This window comes from Rhinoraja longicauda, chromosome 9, assembly GCF_053455715.1.
Source record: "Rhinoraja longicauda isolate Sanriku21f chromosome 9, sRhiLon1.1, whole genome shotgun sequence".
NCBI classification, from domain to species: Eukaryota; Metazoa; Chordata; class Chondrichthyes; order Rajiformes; family Arhynchobatidae; genus Rhinoraja; species Rhinoraja longicauda.
In genome coordinates, this window is record NC_135961.1 from 17,190,463 (window position 1) to 17,206,665 (window position 16,203).

Consider the following 16,203-nt stretch of genomic DNA (forward strand, 5'->3'; position numbering starts at 1 on the left):
AAAAAACAAGTTACCTTTTCAGATGAATGATCTTGCATCGAAATTGGAAGATGTGAATTAGACAAGTTGAATCATGGTTAGGAAATTTTGTGAATTGGAATTAATTTATACAAGACACGGTTCAAACGCTTGTGACATCATCAATGAACTGTGAACCATTAAAAAAAGTAGTTCCTGAATCCGGTTGGGAATTTTGTTTTTTACTCATCTAAAATTGTTTGGAGCTGAGTGTTGCTTTGATGTACTGTGAATCGTTTGGTTGCAATATTAGCAAGTATGGAACCCATGATATCCACCTTGCTATGGTGAAAGGATGGCAGACAATTCAGTTTCATTCCTTGTTTGACTGGGAAGGGAACATTGAAATAATGTGGAATAAGAATGATGGAGGAAAAATACTTTGCCCAAGGGGGTGCGTGTGTGTGAGGGAGTGTGTGAGAGTGTGAGAGTGTGTGAGCGTGTGAGCATATACAGTGCATCTGATGTGGACCAACCACATTGTTGCCATAGCTAAGAAGGCATACCAACATCCCTACTTTCTTAGGAGGCTGAGGACATTTGCGCGTCTCCAATGACTCTTACAAACTTCTACAGATGTACCATAAAAAGCTTATTGTCAGGTTGCATTGCAGCTTGGTTTGGGCACAGCTCTGTCCAAGACTGCAAGAAACTGCAGAGAGTTGTAAATGTCGTCCAATCCATCACTCAGCCCAGACACCCCATCACTGACTCCATCTACACTTCACCTTGCCTCAGAAAAGCAGCCGATGTAATCAAAGACTTGTCCCACCCTGGTCATTCCTAATTCTCCCTGCTGCCATTGGGCAAAAGATTGAAAGCACGCATCATCAGACTCGGAAACAGCATCTTCCCCTCTTTTATCAGGCTTCTGAATGGTCCATCCGTCAGCTAGGGTGCTGTCCGATCCATCTCTACCCCATTGCGGACATAGAACGTTGTCTATGGAACTATTGCGCTACAATGTTGGGAACTATGTTCCGCACTCTGTTCCACCTCTCTGCCCTATTGTACCTGAGTTGGTGTGATTGTATTTATGTATAGTCTTATCGGATCTAATTGGATAGCATGCAAAACAAACCTAGGTACATGTGACAATCATAGATCTAACCTAAGTAGATAAAGGAAAGAAAAAGCTTCATCACATTCTTAATCTCACTCCTGATTAAGAATGTGATGAAATTTCCAGGTGAGACAGAAGTTTATGTATACCTCCTCCAACGTCATCCAATACATCTGGTGTTCCCGATGTAGTCTCCTGTGCATCGACGAGACCAAGCATAGACTTGGCAACCGTTTCGCTGAACACTACTGCTCGGTCGGTCAAGGCCTGCTGGATCTCCAAGTTGCTAACCATTTTAACTCCCTTACCCAACCCACACTGAGCTCTCTGTCTACACACAAACTGGAGGAACAGCAACTCAAATTCTGCTTGGGTGGCTTTCAACCCAATGGTATGAACATTGAATTCTCTAATTTTAAGTAATCTCTCACTAACCCACCCAGTGACCTCCACACCCCTCTCCATCTTTTTCCCTCCCCATTCCCCCTCCCTCCCTCCCTTATGCCCCACCTGGACTCCCACCTGTTTATCCCCTCCACCCCCACCCCCCACCACCACTACATTCTTCCCATCTGGCTTCTAAATCCACAACTATTCAAACCAGGCTCGCACCTTCCTTTCTTATCTCTGGACTTTGTTCCAACCATCTGTCTATCAACCCCACCTCGCCTGTGTCGACCTATTACCTACCATTGTCCTGCCTCACCCCTTTTCCAACTTTCATCTTCCACCCCTCTCCCACCCTATAATTTGTCCTGAAACATCACCTATCCATTTCTCCAGAGATGCTGCCTGATCTGCTGAGTTACTCCAGCACTTTTGCGTATTAAATTCCACTAGCATGTGCAGTGCCCTACCAGGGGCTCAAACACGCTGGATAAAATGTATACCAATGTAAAGGACGCCTATAGAGCTCTCCCCTGCCCACCCCTGGGACAATCCGATCACCTCTCACTGTTTCTACTGCCTGCATACAAACATCAGAAGCATGTGGCAGGGTGTGTCAGGGACATCACTGGCTACAAGAGCAGCCCTGCCTGCCCCCACAGCGATAAGGCACTGACCAACGAGCTTAACACCTTCTTTGCCCGCTTTGAAACTGGCAAAACCACCTTGAGTGAAAGAACCCCAGCCGAGGCGTAGGGACAGGTCTTGCAACTGAGCACACAGGAGGTACAACGCGCTCTGCAAAAGGTCAACCCACGCAAGGCTGCAGGACCGGATGGAGTTCAAGGAAGGGTACTGAAGGACTGTGCTGAACAGCTGGCTGAGGTATTCACCAGGATCTTTAACCTGTCATTATCTCTGGCTACGGTCCCCAAGTGCCTGAAGTCGGCTATCATAGTTCCGGTGCCGAAAAAAGCAAAGATCTCCAACCTGAATGACTACCGCCCGGTTGCCCTAACGCCAATAGTCATGAAGTGCTTTGAAAGGCTGGTCCTCTCACACATCAAATCCAGCATCCCTGACTCACTGGACCCACATCAATTTGCATACAGGGCAAATAGATCCACAGAGGACGCCATCTCTCTGGCTCTTCACACTGTCCTGACTCACCTAGAGAGACAGGGCACGTATGTGAAGATGCTATTCATAGACTATAGCTCCGCCTTCAACACGGTCATCCCCACCAAGCTCAGGTGTGGTGCTACGGAGCTCTGTCTCAATCACTCGAACGAGTGAGCTCTAAACATCTTTTGGAATTCGGAGGAGGTACAGCGGTACTCTAAACATCCTTGGGTATCGCTGCGACGCTACAGAAATCTTTTTAAAAGGTTTCTGTGTGTTTTGGGGCTGCGAGCGGTGTTATCAGCTGACTGCTCAGCTCCCACTACTGAGGCTGGCAACCTGCCAGGAAACTGTGGCGCACAAAAAGGGGGAGAAAAACCTGTCTGGACTGATACACCTGTGTCCAGAACAACCCCCCCCCCCCTACTGCCTCGTCGCTACTGACCAGACGGGTCTGGTTTTCGTGCGGTGTGGGAGTTTTCTACACCCTCGACCTTCTTCTGTGGCCTAGAGACCTGGAGCTGAAGGAGCCTCCTCTCTATCAGAGATAGGCTTCCAACAATAACAGACTGCAGGTGAATCCCTTTCGTTGCTGCAGGAGCAGCGAAGACCAGCGGGGATTGCTTGTGAAAGTCTGCAGCTCACCAGGGAACGCAGGAGAGCTGAGATACCCGGGCCAAGAGGCCGTGACGCAGCAGTTTCTAGTGGGAGCCGCCATTATTGACGTTCGAGGCAACACCACTCGCCTCCCTCCCTTGAACTGTTCTACACTTGTTTGTGTGTTTGGACTTGGCCCCGTGCCTTTTGGATTGTCTTTGTCTTTGTGTATCAGTGTTTTTGTTTCACTGTAGTGCCTGATACCATGCAGGGTCAGCGTTCTGGGGGATCGGGGCCTTCGGGGAGTTATGCGAAGGCGGCTGCTTCAGCTGCTTCGGCTGCTCCTCTGGGGGCCCGGTTCCCCATGAGGAACCTACCCTTTGAACATGGGGTCAGGTGCTACTTGCCCCCCCAAATGAACCTGGAGGACTGCGCGGCTGCTGTGGCAGTGGCAGCCAAGCCTGTAGGCATTGTGTATGTGGGAAAAATGTTTGGGAAGGGCGTGTTCTTTCTGGAGTCCGTTGAGGGGGTGAACGCGACTGTATATAAAGGGGTCACAGTGGGTGGACTTTTCCTACAGGTCGAGCCCCTGGGGTCCACCGCGCAGCGGGTGGTCCTATCCAACGTCCCGCCTTGCATCAAGAACGAGGCCCTCCTTCCCCACCTTCATACCCTGGGGAAGATCCTCACCGACATCACACCAATACCCATGGGGTTCCGCAGGAAGGACTTGCAGCACGTTCTCTCCCTCCGGCGCCAGTTGACAATGTTGCTGGACCGGGAGGAGGTGGTCGACGGGCGCTTCTGTGTCCAGCAGGATGGGCGAGACTTCACCATCTTCTGGACATCGGACCGCCCGAGGTGCCACGCCTGCAAGGAAGTGGGGCATATTCGGAGGAATTGCCCCAAATCCCGGGCGGAGGCCTCCGCCTCCGGTGCCACTAACCCCCCTCCCCCCCCCACTCCCACTCCCCCTGTAGTTGAGCCAGGGAACCCTGGGGATGGGGAGGGTCAAAAGAAGGGGAGCAAGGTGACGAAGAAGATAAGGCACCTGGGGAACAAACCCCCCGGGGATAAGACTTTGCCACCCATCCCGTCACCTCCCGTTAGGGAGTCCGCAAGCCCCATAATCCAGCCAGGGGCAGAGGGGATTGGGCGGGAGGAGGGGGAGCCGCAGACTAGGGTTGCTCAGGTGACCCCAGAGTCTGTGAGCTCCTCCCCTTCGAAAAAAAGAAGGAGGAATCTCTCCAGGGAGGAGCAGAAGGGGGACATAGGGGAATCTTCCAGTGGGGCGGGGAGTGCTGTGGTGGAGGATGACTCCTGCCCTCTGGTTCAGGCCCCGGTTCCATGCTCTGAAGGGGTTTCTGGGGAGGGTGGTGATGGGGACCACTCGGGTGTAATGGAGCAGGGAGAGATTCCTGTTGGGGAGGGAATCCCAATTCATGCACCCGAGGAAGCCCAGGAGCAACCCACCCAGGACGAGGTGCAGAACACGCCTGTGGAGTTAGGGATAGTAGGGGGGGAGGGGGAAGGGGAAACCAGCCCTTCTCTCCCGCAGGACCTGGCTCCAGAGGGACTCCCTGAGTCTGGGGCACCAGAGTCCACTCTGGGCCCAACTGGTGGAGGGATAGACCCCACTGTCAATGGTCTTGACTGCCCAGGTACACCCGAGGAAGGCCCCTCTGCCACTGGCCCCACGGTGGGGACTGAGGTGGAGGTGAGACCAGAGGGTGGGGAAGAGGCAACCGCTGCACAGGGTGGGGCGGGAGTCTCAAGCACAGAAGGTGTGTCCAAGGATGGGAACGGTGACTCCATCTGCAGTGGGGGGGTGGAAGAGGACTCCTCGGGCAATGAGTCAATGGATGTTCTCGCTGCCCCCGACGCCACTCCTCTCATTCCAGTGGAGGAGATCCGCGAGTTCATTGCGGCCACCGAAGGAGCCCAACATCGGCCCAAACTGGCCTCCCTCCGGTGGCCGAACTTACAAGGGGTCACCAGCTCCCTGAACCTCATCCTCAAAAGGAAGGGGAGGGGAAAGGGAGGGACGGGGGTGAAGGGAGGGACGGGGGTGAAGGGAGGGACGGGGGTGAAGGGAGGGATGGGGGTGAAGGGGAACGACCGGCGTCAGCTCAGGTCTTTCTTGGACGACCTGGAAAAGGACGCCGAGGCCCAGAGCAGCGTCGTTCCTGCTGAGGGTAGAGGGACCAGTAGAGCGTCCCTTGTTGCCAAGATCCGGAAGGTGAAACGCACTGCCAATCCATCTAGGGTCCGTAGCGGCAAAGGCGACTCTGCTGTCAGTGACCAGGGGACTGGTGAGGGGATCTAGTGTACTTCTGACATGGCGATCACCATAGCCAGTTATAACATCAATGGCAGCAGGGGGCCTCTCCGCAGGTTTAACCATCTCTCAACCCTGAGGGATGGGAAATATGCGGTGAGCTTCCTGCAGGAAACCCACACCATCCCAGGAGACGAGTCCACCTGGCTCCTGGAGTGGAGTGGTGAGGTCTTCATGAGCCACCTCAGCTCCATTTCCAGTGGGGTGGCCATTTTGCTGGCCCCGAATTTCCGGCCAGAAATCCTAAAGGTCCAGGAATTGGTGCCAGGCCGCTTGCTTCACCTGGCCGTGCGCCTGGATGGCGTGCCGTTGCATTTTGTCAACGTGTACGCCCCCAAGCCCGCCGTGTTGCAGACGTGCCTGTTCCGGGAGGTGTCTACCCTTTTGAGCTCCATCGACCCTGGCGACTGCGTGATCTTTGGGGGAGATTTCAACTGTACCCTCGAGGAAGGAGACCGTTCAGGTATCCAGCGCGGCCAGGAGTCGGTGAAGAAGTTGAAGGAGCTCGTGGGCTCCTTTGACTTGGTAGACACCTGGAGGAACCTCCACCCCGACTCCAGTGCCTTCTCCAGGAGGTCAGAGGGGGGTGGCTCTCGCATTGACCGCCTGTACATTTCTCGGGCGTACGTCTCCCGGGTCTCGGCGGCCTCCATGCGGCCGATGCCTTGCTCGGACCACCACCTGGTGTGGGCAGAGTTTACCCTGCTGCGCACGAGGGGAGGGTCCGCGTACTGGCACTTTAACAACCGGCTGCTGGAGGATCGCCGCTTCCGGGACTCGTTTGTGAGGTTCTGGACCACTTGGAAGGGGAAGAGGGGAGGATTTCACTCCCTGCGGCTATGGTGGGACGTGGGCAAGGCCCACATCCGGCGTTTCTGTCAGGAGTACACTAGGGGGTCTACCAAGAGACGCGATTCCAAGGTCCGACAGCTCGGGAGTGAGCTGCTCGATTTGGATTCGCGTCTAAGTCAGACCGGTGGGGACCCGACCCTCTGGAGGGAATACCAGGAGAAGAAGGACGCGCTGAAGGAGCTGCAGTTACAGCAATCCCGAGGCGCGTATGTGAGGTCGCGGATCCAAATGCTCCACGATTTGGACCGCGGTTCACCCTTCTTCTACTCGCTGGAGAAATGGCGGGGAGTCCGTCAGCAGTTAGTGGAGCTGCTCGCTGACGATGACTCCCCCGTCACCGAACCAGAAGACATCAACGCGGCGGTTCGTTCCTTTTATGGGACCTTGTTTTCACCGGATAGCTCCGGCGTGGACGAGTGCAGTGATCTGTGGGAAGGTCTAACCACGGTCGGCCCGGAGGGTGCCGAGCGTCTGGACGCCCCCCTGACACTAGACGAACTGACTGCGGCCCTCCATCAGATTCAAAGGGGCAAATCCCCTGGCCTGGACGGACTGACAGCAGAGTTCCTCCACACTTTCTGGGGGACCTTGGGGGAGGACTACACCATGGTCCTGAGGGAGAGCCTGGCGACCGGGGAGATGCCCCTGTCTTGGCGGAGGGCTGTAGTGGTCCTTCTGCCCAAGAAGGGTGATCTCCGCCTACTAAAGAACTGGCGCCCGGTCTCCCTCCTCTGTACCGATTACAAGGTCTTTGCTAAGGCAATGGCCAACCGTCTGGGCCCAGTGCTGGCCCAAGTGATCCACCCTGACCAGTCTTACACGGTCCCGGGCCGGTCCATCCAGGACAATATCCATCTGGTCCGGGACCTGGTCTACCTGGCTCAGGAGACCGGTGTACCCACTGCCTTTCTCTCCCTTGACCAGGAGAAGGCTTTCGACAGGGTGGATCACGAGTATCTGGTGAGGACTCTGCGGGCGTTTGGGTTCGGACCGCACTTTGTGGCCCGGATCCGACTTCTATACACCACTGCGGAGTGCCTCGTCAAGGTCAACGGATCCTTGACGGCTCCCATTCCCTTCCGCAGAGGAGTACGTCAGGGCTGCCCCATGTCAGGCCAACTGTACGCCATCTGCGTGGAGCCATTCCTTAGTCTGCTTCGGAGGAGGTTGACGGGCATGGTTCTACGCGAGCCAGATATGGAGGTGGTCCTCTCGGTCTATGCCGATGACGTGCTCCTCATGGTCACTGACCCCGCTGATCTGCAGAGGATGCGCGAGTGCCAACGAGTCTTCTCGGCCGCCTCCTCTGCAAGGATCAATTGGGGGAAATGTTCTGGACTCTTGGTGGGTCCATGGCAGGTGGACTCCCTCCCTGAGGAGATGCGGTTTTTCACGTGGAGCACCACGCGCCTCCTTTACTTGGGAGTCTACCTGAGTCCCGTCGCGGAGACCTGGCTGGCGAACTGGCAGGAGCTGGAGTTGAAAGTCGTCGCCCGGCTGGGGCGCTGGTCAGGTCTCCTCAGGGTGCTTTCCTACCGGGGCAGGGTGTTGGTCATTAACCAACTCGTGGCTTCCCTGCTCTGGTACAGATTGACCACATTGGTCCCATCAGCCACTTTTGCTGGGATCATCCAGAAGAAGTTGGTGGACTTCTTCTGGGGCAACGGAAAGCACTGGGTCTCTGCAGCGGTCCTGAGTCTCCCGATTGAGGAGGGCGGGCAGTCGCTGGTGTGCATCCGCACCCAGTTGGCGGCTCTCCGCCTCAGGACTCTGCAGAGATACCTGTACTCGGAGCGTCCTCCCAGGTGGCACGTGCTGGCGACACACTTTTTCCAACGGGGCCGCTGCCTTCAAGCAGGTACGCGGATCCCGATGGTGGGCGTCAGCCGTGCTATCCTGCTGGGAATGCCCGGCTTCTACCGGGACTTGCTGAGAGTCTGGAACCTGGTTGCTGTCGACCGGGCCCCCCCTCCGCTGACGGAGGGCGGCGGCCCAGGCGTGAGAGCAGCCGGCCCTTGTCCCGCCCCGCTGGGTGTCGGAGAGGCTCAAATGTGTGGAGCACCTGCGGCTGAGCAAACCCCCGCTCAGCCGGAAGTACTCGTCGGACCGAGGCGCCGTAATCCTTCCCGGGAGCCGGTCCCACACAACATGAGTCGCATTTCCTCGACACCCTTCATCTCCCTCCGAGACGCAGGGAGGCGTGTCCTGTACGGGCTCCTCCTCCACACCCTGCACTTCCTCGCCCTGGTCCACCGTCCGGACACTAAGTGGCGGTCAGTGTTGCCTTCCGGTCGCGAGGTGACCCCGCGGTGGGGGTCCCTCTACGCAGGAATTCTGCCCCTCTCCATCGGGGACCTGGGGTGGAAGATATTGCACCGAGGAGTCCCCTGCAACCTGTTCCTCGCGCGGTTCACAGACTCGCCAGCCGCCTGCCACTTTTGCGGGTTGGAAGAGTCTGTGTACCACGTGTACATGCAGTGTGTGAGGTTGCAGCCCCTGTTCCAATATCTAAAGGGGCTGCTCCTTGCTTTTTGGCTGCATTTTTCACCCACCATCCTCATCTTTGGACACCCTGTGCGTAGGGGAGAGGGTAGGGCCGAAGATGTCCTTGTTGGGTTGCTCCTGGGCCAGGCCAAGCTGGCCATCCGAGACTCACGGCGCCAGGCGGAAGAGGGCTCTGCCCGAGCCAGCTGCCTGCCCCTTTTCCGGGGTTACGTCCGTGCCCGGGTGGTGTTGGAGAGGGACTACGCGCTGTCCACGGGCACCCTGGAGGAATTCCGGGACCGCTGGGCACCGCGGGGGATTGGATGTATCCTGGATGGGGATTGTAGTATAATTGTATGATAGTTTTAATAGGTATATTTGTTTGTATAATATTCTGGTGGTGGGTTCTGTTTTGGTTTTATTGCATTGTATATATTATTTTAATATTTGAATAAATATTTTTGTAAAAAAAAAAAAAAAAAAAAAAAAAAAAGCTCATCACCAAACTCCACCAGCTAGGCCTCAGCTCGTCGTTATGCGACTGGATCCTGGACTTCCTGCTGGAGCGATCGCAGGCAGTGAGAATGGGCCCGCACCTGTCCTCCACTATCACCCTGAGTACCGGCACACCACAGGGCTGTGTTCTGAGCCCCATGCTCTACTCCCTATTTACACACGACTGTGTTCCTGCATTCGACACCAACACCATTGTCAAGTTTGCAGATGACACAACGGTGATCGGGCTTATCACCAACGGTGATAAAACAAAATACAGAGCGGAGGTGCAGAACCTGGGGGACTGGTGCTCTGATAACAACCTGTCCCTAAATACCACCAAGACCAAGGAGCTGATCATCAACTTCCGTAGGTCACATAACGGGGAATACGCCCCGATCTTTATCAACGGGGACAATGTGGAGAGAGTGTCCAGCTTCAAGTTTCTGGGCACTCACATTTCGGAGGACCTAACATGGTCCAATAACACTGCTGCGCTGGTCAAGAAGGCACAGCAAAGACTGTTCTACCTAAGAACACTGAAAAAGTCTGGTCTAACCCAACAGCTGCTGACGACCTTCTACCGCTGTACCATAGAGAGCATCCTAACACATGGCATCCCTGTGTGGTACCTCAGCTGCACGGAGGCAGAGAGGAAAGCTCTTCAGCGGGTAGTCCACAGAGCTCAGAGGACCATCGGAACACAGCTACCAGACTTGGAGGGCATCTACAACACACGATGCCTCAGAAAAGCCACCAGCATCCACAAAGACTCTTCACACCCCTGCAACAGTCTGTTCGAACTTCTACCATCGGGCAGACGATACAAGGCCTTCTATGCCCGCACCTCCAGACTCAGGAACAGCTTCATCCCCAGGGCCATAGCTGCTATGAACCAGTCCTGCTGAGCCGGATGGTCACATCGCACAGTGAACTGGCACGGATCTACTTGCACTTTATTCTGTTTTAAAACTGTTCTAATTGGTTTCATTGGGTTGTTTTAATTAATACTGACTAGCTAATTCATTTATTGCATCGTATGGGAGGCTCATTCCCAATCAAGTTGTACAATAAGGATATTTTGTATTGTATTGTATTGTATCTGTAGTTCTTTGTTTCTACTAACAAGTTGTTGATGTGTCCAAATGAAACTGGCCTAATCTCTGCTTTCAGAACAGAAAGCGTTAAGGAATGTTCTGGGACGATAAATTACAGCAGGGAAAAGAGAAAATAATTTTTAACGTGCAGGAAGGATAGAGAATGCTGGAGTAACTCAGCTGGTCAGGCAGCATCTCTGGAGAAAAGGAATAGGTGACGTTTTGGGTCGAGACCCTTCTTCAGACTTAAATGTTTCTGTTGTAGCTGTTCCCTGCCAGTGTGTTCCAGGCACCTAACACTCTGTGAAAAAAACTTGCTTTGCAAATCTTCTTTAAACTTTTCCTTACCTTATATTCTATGTCTTCCAGAATTAGATATTTCCACCTTGGGAAAGAAACTCTCGAGTATCTACCTTGTCTGTGCATCTCATAATTGTATAAACCATTATGAGGTTGCTTCGCTGTCTCCAATGCTCCGGAGAAAATTGTCCTATTTTGTTCAACCTCTGCAGTAGCTAATACATTCCAATCCATGCAATGTCCTGGTGAACCTCTCCTGCAAACTCTTTAAAGCCTCCATATCCTTCCTGCCAGAACTGCACTAAACACCGAATGTGGCCTAACCAATGAAACTGCACCATGACTTCCCTACTCCTGTATTCAACGCACCTAATGATTTTGCATTCTTGAATAATGCAGGATCATTTCACCATTTTTATCTTCTTTGAATTACTAATGAGCTGGCATGGTTAAAGATCTATATATGGAATTAGAATACAGTGTCAGAGAAAGCGATCAGCTGAGAAATCAGATGCAACAACTGCAAAAGGTTTCATTGCATTGTTTAGATAATTGCTCAATCTAGGCTATGCAAGGGATATTTATACAATACAATACAATATATCTTTATTGTCATTGTACCCAGGGGTACAACGAGATTGGGAATGCGCCTCCCATACGATGCAATAATTTAAGTAATTTAGACAACAGCAACCCAACGAAACAATTGTAACAGTTTTAGACAGGGTAAAGTGCAAGTTGATCTATGCATTGTGACCATCCGGCTCAGCAGGACCGGTTCATAGCAGCTATGGCCCTGGGGATGAAGCTGTTCCTGAGTCTGGAGGTGCGGGCGTAGAAGGCCTTGTATCGTCTGCCCGATGGAAGGAGTTCGAACAGACTGTTGCAGGGGTGTGAAGAGTCTTTGTGGATGCTGGTGGATTTTCTGAGGCATCGTGTGTTGTAGATGCCCTCCAAGTCTGGTAGCTGTGTTCCGATGGTCCTCTGAGCTCTATGGACTACCCGCTGAAGAGCTTTCCTTTCTGCCTCCGTGCAGCTGAGGTACCACACAGGGATGCCATGCGTTAGGATGCCCTCTATGGTGCAGCGGTAGAAGGTCGTCAGCAGCTGTTGGGGTAGACCAGACTTTTTCAGTGTTCTTAGGTAGAACAGTCTTTGCTGTGCCTTCTTGACCAGCGCAGCAGTGTTATTGGACCATGTTAGGTCCTCTGAAATGTGAGTGCCCAGAAACATGAAGCTGGACACTCTCTCCACACTGTCCCCGTTGATAGAGATCGGGGCATATTCCCCGTTGTGTGACCTACGGAAGTTGATGATCAGCTCCTTGGTCTTGGTGGTATTTAGGGACAGGTTGTTCTCCGAGCACCAGTCCGCCAGGTTCTACACCTCCGCTCTATAGTTTGTTTCATCACCGTTGGTGATAAGCCCGATCACCGTTGTGTCGTCTGCAAACTTGACAATGGTGTTGGTGTCGAATGCAGGAACACAGTCGTGTGTGAAGAGGGAGTAGAGCATGGGGCTCAGAACACAGCCCTGTGGTGTGCCGGTACTCAGGGTGATAGTGGAGGACAGGTGCGGGCCCATTCTCACTGCCTGCGGTCGTTCCAGCAGGAAGTCCAGGATCCAGTCACATAATGACGAGCTGTGGCCTAGCTGGTGGAGTTTGGTGATGAGCTTGGTGGGGATGACCGTGTTGAAGGCGGAGCTATAGTCTATGAATAGCATCTTCACATACGTGCCCTGTCTCTCTAGGTGAGTCAGGACAGTGTGAAGAGCCAGAGAGATGGCGTCCTCTGTGGATCTATTTGCCCTGTATGCAAATTGATGTGGGTCCAGTGAGTCAGGGATGCTGGATTTGATGTGTGAGAGGACCAGCCTTTCAAAGCACTTCATGACTATTGGCGTTAGGGCAACCGGGCGGTAGTCATTCAGGTTGGAGATCTTTGCTTTTTTCGGCACCGGAACTATGATAGCCGACTTCAGGCACTTGGGGACCGTAGCCAGAGATAATGACAGGTTAAAGATCCTGGTGAATACCTCAGCCAGCTGTTCAGCACAGTCCTTCAGTACCCTTCCTTGAACTCCATCCGGTCCTGCAGCCTTGCGTGGGTTGACCTTTTGCAGAGCGCGTTGTACCTCCTGTGTGCTCAGTTGCAAGACCTGTCCCTACGCCTCGGCTGGGGTTCTTTCACTCAAGGTGGTTTTGCCAGTTTCAAAGCGGGCAAAGAAGGTGTTAAGCTCGTTGGTCAGTGCCTTATCGCTGTGGGGGCAGGCAGGGCTGCTCTTGTAGCCAGTGATGTCCCTGACACACCCTGCCACATGCTTCTGATGTCCGTGGTGTTGAAGTGGTCTTCCACCCGTTGCCTGTGGGTGTCTTTGGCCCTTTTTATACCTTTGCTTCAGGTTTGATCTGGCAACACTGTATGCTGAAGTGTCACCAGATTTAAAGGCATTGTTGCGTGCCCTCAACAGGTTCTGTACCTCCCTGTTCATCCAGGGTTTCCGGTTTGGGAACATCTTAACCTTTTAACCTATCCTCAAAGATTAACCATTAAAGCTCAGTAAGGACACAATGTGCTGGAGTAACTCAGCTAGTCAGGCAGTATCTCTGGAGAACACGGATAGGTAGCGTTTCGGGGACTTGAAACGTCAACTGCCCATGTTCTCCAGATATACTGCCTGACTTGCTGAGTTACCCCAGCACTTTGTGCCCTTTTGCATAAACCAGCAGCTGCAGTTCCTTGTTTCTATACTAAAGCCCGGGGTTGTTTTGGTAAATCAGTGATGTTCCCCACCTTCATTCCTGTAATCCACAATATCCTTCTTGGTTAACTAAATACAACGCTTAAATTCGGAAGCACAACATCATCCTTTTGTAGTCCCCGCCTCTTAAAATAATGGCTAACATTCCATTAGCCTTTGGATTACATTTTGATTCTGTGCATTAATGATTTATGTACCAAGGCAGTCAGATTTATTTTATAATATTAATTTGTGCTTGGGAATTTGGTCAGGGCTTGATGGGATACTGAGCTATCATTCTTGATCTGTGTGCTGAGTGGGAATTGCACTGCAGTGCAGATCTGTGCTCTCTCTGAAGTAGATATTGCAGCACTGAATACTGCGTCACTATTCAGTCACCTGGAAATGCAGCACATGTGATTAATTACCATTTCCCCTCCAGTTCGCAGTTTGATTGCTTGTGATCCTTTCTCGCCTATTTCTTAGTACTCGTCTATTTTTAACCATTTTTGTGTACTTTGTAAAATTATCTGTGGGGACGCTGTGGTACAGGCCATTGCATGTCCTATATTAGTCGACCAGGATTGACAAGCGACTTTACAAGCACAGCAGCAGACATGTTCCCTTGTCTTCAGCTACACTTTAATCTTAATGGGGACATTTTGATCTTAATAGACTGTACTTTTAAAAACACTGTCCTACAGGTTTGCCAGAAAAGAACTGAAAATCTATGTTGTGATGAAAATCGTGACTACCGCAGTGTGATAACCAAATGAAATTCTGTAAAATCTGTATTGGTTTTGTGAATAGTTTCTGCTACATTTTACAAATATCCCTGTTAATGTATGTTGAGGGGAGTTCACTAGCCACCACATACAACCAAAGAAATTGTGTATTTAAAATGTGAAATCAATTCTTCTCGGTCAGTAGTAGCAGGATACATCTTTTATGTGGTAGAGTTCAATGTCTAGTTCTAGGGACTGGCTGGTTGCCAACTAAGATAAAGGCCGCTATTTCAAAGGAAGAAAAACTAATATAATTTATATAGTCTCTTTCATATCCTTTTCAGGATGTCTTGTGGCACTTTCCTTTTGAAGCATTCCACTGTTGTAATGCCAATTTTCCTTCTGCAAACTTCCACAAGCAATTGTCAGTTGAGGGGGATAACTAGAATCCCACTCCTTTTCTTCAAATATAATGTCTTGAGGTTTTGTCACCATCTGAGAGGGTTCAGATTAGTATCTCATTCAACATTTTATATGAACACGGCTACAAGTACATCCCCTCTCCACGTCCCTCCCCACACTAGTTGTCGTATTTGTTTTACTGTCGTCTTGTTTAGTTTCTCTGTCCGTCTACTCGTTGTCACCTATCCCACAGCCAACAATGGCCTCTTGTGTGCCGCACATTTCCTTGATTACATCGCATATCTTCCATTTATTTCTCCTAAGTACTGTCTGTATCTCTTGCTCCCCTTTCTCCTGACTCCCAGTCTGAAGAAGGATCTCGACCCGAAATGTCAACTTTTATATCATATCATATCATATATATACAGCCGGAAACAGGCCTTTTCGGCCCTCCAAGTCCGTGCCGCCCAGTGATCCCCGTACATTAACACTATCCTACACCCACTAGGGACAATTTTTACATTTACCCAGCCAATTAACCTACAAACCTGTACGTCTTTGGAGTGTGGGAGGAAACCGAAGATCTCGGAGAAAACCCACGCAGGTCACGGGGAGAACGTACAAACTCCTTACAGTACAGCACCCGTAGTCAGGATCGAACCTGAGTCTCCGGCGCTGCATTCGCTGTAAAGCAGCAACTCTACCGCAACTCCATAGATGCTGCCTGACCCACTGAGTAACTGCAGCCTTTTGTGTCTGTCTCTGGTCTTTAAACCAGCAACTGCAGTTCCTCCCTTCACATACGGGCCAGTATAATAGTCGGGTCATTGGAACCAAGGCTAAATGTGCATGTTATACATTTACATAAGGTCTGATTACTATTCACATTACATGTGAATACAAACCTTCATAATTAGAATTTTAATCATAGAATATGATTTATTTGATTGTAGGATTTAGGAACTTTTGGGGCTATAGTAGTCTTAGTTTTAGGACAGTAGTCCTTGCGAAGATTTTATTGATTTTAAACTGACATGAGTTTTCAGAGATATGTTGACCTTGTGTATCGTGACTGATTTCAAACAAAGTAACTAAACAAAAATATTTTTGTTATGCCAAAAGATAAAACGTGCAGTGCCCCACAGGGTACTCCCAGGTTGTTTCACCCCCAAAGGATGAACATTTGGGGGCCTTTAAAGATGCCAGAATAGTTAACGGCTGATTCTGAACTAATGGAAAAGCACGTCTGCTCAGGTCAACAAAAGAGTCTTAAACAATGTTTACGAAACATCACTTAGCCAGGCATTTATTTCCATGCCCCATTAGAGAGACGTTTTTAGCTGCCACACTGAATGAATGGCAACATTTCAAAAGTAATTAATTGGTTGTAAAGCACTGCAGAACATTTTGCTGATGTGAAAGATCTTGTATAAATGCAAATTCTTCTTTCTGTTTTATTGAAACAGAACAGATATTGTAGTGGTTGCTTTTCATTATGTTTCCCTTTGAACAGAACTGCGTGCCATTTATCATCTCAGCCTAGAATGTTGTGCAGGCAGATGTTTTTAGTCACTTTCAGAC

The 16,203-nt window shown here is 51.2% G+C and overlaps 1 protein-coding gene across 1 annotated transcript in view; it reads left to right on the forward strand.

Annotated features, from left to right (window-relative positions):
• The window catches only part of vash2 (vasohibin 2), a 99,388-nt gene that overhangs the window by 36,139 nt on the left and 47,046 nt on the right, over window positions 1-16,203 (forward strand). The window lies entirely within an intron of this gene.